The 7,860-nt window shown below is 39.7% G+C and overlaps 1 pseudogene; it reads left to right on the forward strand.

The window, feature by feature from the left end:
• Positions 1-492: 492 nt before the first annotated feature.
• Positions 493-3,574, forward strand: LOC127669001 (disintegrin and metalloproteinase domain-containing protein 25-like; annotated as a pseudogene).
• Positions 3,575-7,860: the final 4,286 nt, after the last annotated feature.

The following is a 7,860-nucleotide window of genomic DNA, read 5'->3' on the forward strand; positions in this document are numbered from 1 at the left end:
GTTTCAGGGCTTCTTTCTTTTCCTAGTGCAATTAGCCTATGACACATGAAGGTTTACAGAGCTGTATTCGCAACTTTTACTCTATAAAGACCTAGAAATCACTTGTATCAATTTAGGAATTCTATAAAAATCATTACCAGATATAGTAAAATCATCAATTTGTCTACACAGCACTGCTACATGAGAGTACATCATCATATTGATTCTGGAGGAAATCCTCCTAATAGGGTGGGGTGATGCCCAGAAATCATTAGGTTATGCGATAGTGGCAGGAACAGCATAACAGCAGCAAGAAGCACTCCTGGGATGAAGTCTCTAAGGACCCTGTCTTCTTAGAGCTCACCCATTGCAGCCATGCAACGCAGTGGACCATCTCCAGAAAACTCACTTGCATGCCTAAGCTTTCCCTCATGGCTTCCAACAGATGAGGAAGAAAGATAACCAGGGTCTTCAGACAGACATTGCTTTAGGTTTTCAGAGGGGACTTTGTCAATGGAAGTAAATATAATTGAACAGCTGGTGTGGACAGCTCTAGTGATTCTGAGGGCACGATGTGTCTTCTCTGCTGAGTTTCATGTTCGTCCTCGTAGGACGAGGCTTTGATAAGCATTGCTTTGATAAAACACCATGACTAAAAGCAAGTTGGGGAAGTATAATTATTATATTCCATATGAAAAACATACAGAATGAAAGTAACAAAACAAAACTAATTTTGATTTGGTATGGAAGGATAGCAAAACAGAACAGAAACTTAAGAACCACACTGATGAATAAATACAAAGCAGACAATTCGAGACAGCAGAGTGTTCAAACCTTGCCCAGATAAACTATATCTGTGTTCTTTCATATTCTGCCCTATTTATTTAGTTGGGAAATATAAAGCATTTGTAGCGTGTGGTGGTCATAGTTTGAATAATACTGAATGAGATACTCAATCAGAATAAATGTTAGGTGGAACTTTGGATACAGAGATAGATGAATTTTATGAAGCTATGCAGAGAAGAAAAAAAGATCCACAAGAACTGCTGCTTGAAAGTGAGATTTGAGGTTGTTGTACTATCTAGCATGACACCCTTTTGTGAGCAATATCATGACCTCTCAGGCACTATGGCACATGGAATCACTGGATAAAATAATGCAGGCAGTTGCAAAGAACCAGGCTCAGATGTTCCTTTGACTTTGTCATCCTTCGATTATTTTACAAGACAATATGTTAGGAATAAATACTGATGATCTACACCAGGTAGCTGGAGCTATTCCACAAGCCTCTGTGTGTGGTCCTGCCAGGAGAGAGCTTGTCTCCCATGAGTGCTCTCACTCCCGGACTCGGGGTGAGCTTTCCACTTTCTCACCAATAACTGTTCAGAGCTAGGCCAGCTAGGAAAGCACAGGGTGCCAGAACAGTGGAGCAGCTAGGACAGGATTCTTTTAGTATCCATCTACACCTAGGAGCTTGGGGCTGTTCTACAGCCCTCTCTGTACAAGGGTCTTGCCAGAAGAGAGCTGGTCTCCCAGGTGTGCTGACATAGGCTTACAGACCCAAGGAAAGGATAAGCTCCAGACAGAGACAGCAAGACCAACTAACACCAGAGATAACCAGATAGCAAAAGGCAAGCACAAGAACCTTACCAACAGAAACTAAGCTTTGCATTATCAGAACCCAGTTCTCCTGCCACAACAAGTCCTGAATACCCGACACACTGGAAAAGCAAGATTTGGATTTAAAATCGCATCTCATGATGCTGATAGAGGACTTTAAGAAGGACATATATATTTCCCTTAAAGAAATACAGGAGAACACAGGTAAATAGGTAGAAGACCTTAAAAAGGGAAAGACAAAAATCCCTTAAAGAATTACAGGAAAACACAACAAAACAGATGAAGGAATTGAACAAACCATTTAGGATCTAAAAATGAAATTAGAAACAATAAAGAAATCACAAAGGGAGACAACATTGGAGATAGAAAACCTAGGAAAGAGATTAGGAGTCATAGATGCAAACATCACCAACAGAATACAAGAGGTAGAAGAGAGACTCTCAGGTGCAGAAGATACCATAGAAAACATTGACACAACAGTCAAAGAAAATGCAAAATGCAAAAAAGCTCCAAAACATCCAGGAAATCCTCTATCATCATCATCATGAAATGTAATTTTAAATCAGAGTCTTGCTTTTCTGGTGTGTTGGAGTATCCAGGGCTTGCTGTGGTGGGAGAACTGGGTTTTGATGATACCAGGTAGCCTTGATTCTGTTGTTTATGTTCTTGCACTTGCCTCTCACCATCTGGTTATCTGTGGTGTTAACTGGTCTTGCTGTCTCTAACCATGGATTGTCCCTCCTGTAAGCCTGTGTGTCAGAACTCTTGGGAGACTATGAGCAAATTCATTATCTGAATGGTAACTTGTCACATATGTTACTGGAAGCTTTCATCATTGTCAATATAATAAAAATGAGATTTTTCTTACACTGGATGTTGAAGTACACTTGGAGTTGGGATGTGGAACATAGGGAACCCAATCAAAATGAATACCATAAATAATGTCTTAAGAGGTATTTGCTACTGGAAGTTGACCAATCTTAATTATCATATTCAAAATGATATTGCACATATGTTTGGGAAACCTGATTTTGGTGTAAAAAAATGGCTTAGCCTATGTTGGATCTGTTTGTGTACCATCTTAAAATGGTGGAGTTAATCATCTTGAAGGATCTGATCTTCATTGATTTAGATGACTTACATGACTTAGATTTAGATGACATTGATTTAGATGACTTACATTTAATACATGAATTGGTCATAATTTGGGTATGCAGTATGTTGCAAGATCATGTATATGTGGACATTATACATGCATAATAGCTGTAGGAGCCATTGCCACCAACGAATTCAGTGCTAGCAGGCACAGTGTGTAGAGAAAAGGACAATGAATGTGACATTCCAGAATGGTGCAATGGACATGCATATGAGTGTTCTAATGATTAATTGGCTTAACGGGAGCCTCTGTAAAGACGAAAAGAGATGTAATAACCAGGATGAACAGTGTAAGCAAATCTTTGGCAAAGAAGCCAGGAGTGCAGCTCACAGTTGCTACAGAGAACTCAACACCCAAGGTGACTGTTTTGGCAAGTGTGGTATGATCAGAGATGCATACTTAAGATGTCGTAACTCAGACAGTCTCTGTGGCAGAGTTCATGTATGAACGTAGCAGGCATTCCACGTTTGCAAGAGCATTCCACTGTACTTACACTGGACTCACCTCAATGGTGTCACCTGTTGGGGACTGACTACCATTTTGGGATGACAATCCCTGACATTGGTTTTGTGAAAGATGGCACAGACATGGTCTGGACCATGTGTGTATTAATAGGAAGTGTGTCCATCAATCAATTTGGGCAAATCCGTCTTACCCAAGACACGCAACATAAAAGGTGTATGCAACAACTTACACCACTGCCACTGCAACTGTGGGTGGGCCCCACCACATTGCCTGGAAAGTGGCTTTGGAGGGAGTGTTGACAGTGGCTCTCCACCTGAGGAAGAAGAGGAACCCCAGGAAAATAACATGAACTGATTATTCTGATTCTCTTTGTTATCTTTTTTTATTCTTCTTATTACCTTGGCTTTTGACTAGGTGTGTAACAGCACCTATGAGGGAGTAACCCTCTGTTTCTACTTCAGAGGAGGAAGAAGATTATAATTTCTCACAACTAGCAACAGCTCCTAATTTCCAAATTATAGTCTTCATAAATTTCCCATGTCTAACCATGTATCATCTTAGCTTGTGAAGTACTGCACTTTTAAGGATTCACTAGAACAAAGTAGTAGAGATATTTAATGTTTCAGGGTCAAAATTTCAGAATTCAAGAAAGCTGTGGTCCTAGTACATAACTCAAAGTCTTTACTCTTAGCAACTTTAGTGCTTCATGATCTCTTACCATGTTCTCAGTAAAGGTCTGCCTGAGGGTTCCTCTGTGCCTGTGGTTTGGCTTTGCCTATCTCAATTCCAAACTACCTCCTTCTTTTTATTCTGCTCATCACATGGAGAACAGGGTTCTTTGTATCCTGTTTGCTCTCTAGTGGCCTGTCCTAGTAGATGCCTTCTACAGATGAGCCACTGGGGGATTAGAAATCGGGGTTAGGGAGAGCTGTTTAATTGAAGCTCCTATCAGTATTGCCTCAGTGGCCTTTTTCACCTGGGTGGCATCAGAAGCTTTATTTGGCTGGTGAATACAGGATGTGACCTATATCATGTGTATCCATGGAAAGTATTGTCTTTAGTCATATTGTAAAATCAATAATTCATTAAAACCTGCACCATATAGGGTCTCCACCAGAAAATATCAGTGCCTTTGCAAGTTCTGGCTGACCCCACCTCATTGTCTAATCAGTGGCTGAAAGGTGTTGATAGGGACCCATAGAATAGACAGTACTTCTACTAGCTTCCCAAATCATAGTATTGTCAACCCCAGAGATACAAAACAACTGTCAAAAAAGTATCTCCAAAGTGCTGAGTTCTGGGTCTATCTGTGATCCTTTCTCAAATCACCAAGGTTCCAGCAAAAGTTGCCAAAGTCCTCTTAAGACACTAGGATCTCACACTTAGGGCTCAATATCCCCAAGCTCTTCACAGTGACCTTCTGTCCAGAGGTGATAGAGACACCATGTAGTTGGCAGTGTGGGGGTCTCTCAGGAGTGTATTTTGTCATGTCTGGATGCTGAGTGACATGTCACATCCCTTAGTACACCAGAGAACACAGGAGAGAGTCACATGCAGGAGAATTCTTTTAAAATCTCCATTTTTGCTCCATTGGGAGTTTTTCCTTGTACTTAAGTAGAATGTCTGAAGGCCTCTAAACAGGAGCTCCTATTGCTAGCAATTCAACATCTTTACACCTTTGTTTGAAGTATTGGATGCAGGGCTATGGCACTTGCTCCATCACTAAAATGGCAGCCTCACAATTGTGAGAAACTGAGACTCAGGAATCCATGCTAAAAGGCCAGGCGTGGTGTTTCAAGGATGCTCATCAGCATCCTAGTTCTAGTCGGGTAAAGTTAGGCTGACTCCTGGATTCATTCCTTAGCCAGTCTATCCTATCTTGTGAACTCCAGGTCAGCAAGAGTCCTTGTCTTGAAGGAGGTGGATAGAGTTTTTGAGGGTTCTACTTAAGGTTGTGTCCTCATAAACATGCTCTTACATGCTTATGCACTTCTGCTCAATTGCATATGTTCACACACAATGATGCATATGGCCACATCACATACATACACATATGTGCATATAAAAATAGGATCCAGAAGATTGCAATACTTACAGCGCTGTGTAGAATATAGTAAGGATTCACTGTAGTGTTTCCTATGGAAATAATACCAATAACCTTCAACTTTGAAAAATCATATCACAAAGTAGATCACTCTGCTGGTGAGAAGAACTAGATCAATAGAAATGCAAAGCATTGAGACCAATCTGAAATGGATAGAGAAAGCTCAGCCTGCCTTTGCTCAGCAGTGCCTCCTTGGTGCTCCATGGGGTTTAAGGATGGGTGTTAGGTACAGTCAGGCTGAGGATCTTTGCTGAGTGGGAAAACCCAGATCTCTTGCTATATATGATACAACAGCAAACTCAAGATCAAGGAATTATTATTGACATGGTGATTGATAACGATCCTGTATCATCATTTCCAAGTAATTTGGTGAATCTGAGGGCTTTATGGGGCATTCTACATGAACAACTGAAATTTCTGAATTCCATGGCTTCATGAGCCAAATTTCATATCAACGTGAAGGAGGCTTGTCTTAAGTAAGCACTGCATCTGTGTTGGGATTCTTCAGTGATTTTGAACTTGAATCTGGAAGAAGGTAGAGAGTAGACTGAGCCCCTCTAGATTATAGAGATTACTTTTTACAGACCTCCTGTAAGGACTGTAAGTCTGGCATATAGTCTTCTAGTCTCTGAATGAAAGTCTGGAAGACCACATGTGAATAGAGCAACAGAAAAGTGAAGGATGACTGGTCCAAGATGGACTAAAACTCAATTCTGTCCTGGTAATCCCTACATTGCTGCATCAAGCCTTTCAGGACCAGGGTCCTCTCCTTCCTTCCTTCTTGGGAATCATTTGATATGCTAATTGTGTCTTGGGTATTTAGAGCTTCTGGGCTAATATCCACTTATCGGTGATTGCATTCCATATGTGTTCTTTTGTGATTGGGTTACTTCACTCAGGATGATATTTTCCAGTTCCAACCATTTGCCTAAGAATTTCATGAATTCATTGTTTTTAATTGCTGAGTGGTATTCCATTGTGTAAGCATACTACATTTTCTGTATCCATTCCTCCATTGAGGGACATCTGGGTTCTTTCCAGCTACTGGCTATTATAAATAAGGCTGCTATGAACATAGTGGAGCAAATGTTAATGTCATGATTTGAGAAAAGAGAAGGAAGTGCAATAAAAAACAAGGAACTTCAAAAAAAACCCTCAATTCTGACCTTGATCATCCATGACCGTATTGGTTGAGCATCTATTTCCTATGTTTTTTTAATACAGGAAACAGAGTAACATTCTGGTATATCTACCTGTAGAGCATTTGGCTGTATTTACACATCTACCTGAATACAGGTTAGCATTTATATCCTTATTATGGCTTGAATATCCCTTCCAAATTCATTTCATTTTCTTTGACAGTGTAATAATAATTAATGAGAACTAGAAAAGAATTTTGAAACACAGTTCTCTTATGGGTTATATCTCTGACCCAAGTAGTAACCAAACCCAACCCTGCTTAGCTTCAACAACACAAAACATCTATTCTATTCACAATTCTAATGAAGTGAATTGAGTTGATTATCACATGGTTTCACATACTATTACTGGGTAGAAATGAGCACTGTCCCCACAACTGGTTTTTTTATAAATGTCTAATAAAAATAATACTCAGACACACATATTTTTATGGAAAACACTTCAATGATTCACCTTCCTAGCTTCAAATGATAAAAATTTTTATGATGTCATATGCATGTGTATTAATTGTACTTTGTTTATAATTACTAACCTATTACTCTCCCTTGTCCTCATTTTTAAGTTTGGACAGTCCCCATATCACCCAATAGTGTCATCTCCATTGCAGTTTTCATATCATCTATTATGCATTTAATTATATATTTAAATATTAACATAAACTCTATTCCTGTAAAGAATTTTATCAGCATATTGACTTAACTTGGTTTAATATATATCACTTCCAGTAACAACCATTTGACAATTATTTGTTCATCAATTTGTAAGAATACCTTTGTTGAAGAGTTAGTTGTCAACTTCCAAGCTCTGAAATGTATTATCCCCTGAATGCTTGCCTGAAAGGATTTCTGATAAAAAAGATAAAGCTATTCTGATATGTTCCTCTTACAATTTTTAATACTGTTTCTTCGATTTTTGTCCTTGGATTCTTGACTATGTTGTGGAGGTTCTTTGCTGAAATGTCTGTTTAGGCTGTGAGCGCTGGTTAGGCTTGGGTGTCCATTCCTCCCTACGATATTAGCAAAATTATCTGTTCTAGTTTCACTGAATACATTTCCTTTGCCTTCAGATTTATCCCTACGCCTTCTCCCCCACAGATTTTCCGATTGGGTATAATGATCTTGCTCCAAGGTTCTTTGTCGCGCCTATCTAGATCAGCAAGGAAAGACGCAACACACAACTCTTCTTTAAGCGGTTTATTCAGGAGGAACCTTGAACAATCTTCTGACTTCCGAGGCACTTCCCTAACCCCCTTAAATATATTATAGTGAGCCAATCCCCATGAGCTACGTGGCAGATGCTCATAGGCTGCAACATGGCGGAAGCAGGCTAGGCGCTC

The sequence above is a fragment of the Apodemus sylvaticus genome, chromosome 18, assembly GCF_947179515.1.
Source record: "Apodemus sylvaticus chromosome 18, mApoSyl1.1, whole genome shotgun sequence".
NCBI lineage: Eukaryota > Metazoa > Chordata > Mammalia > Rodentia > Muridae > Apodemus > Apodemus sylvaticus.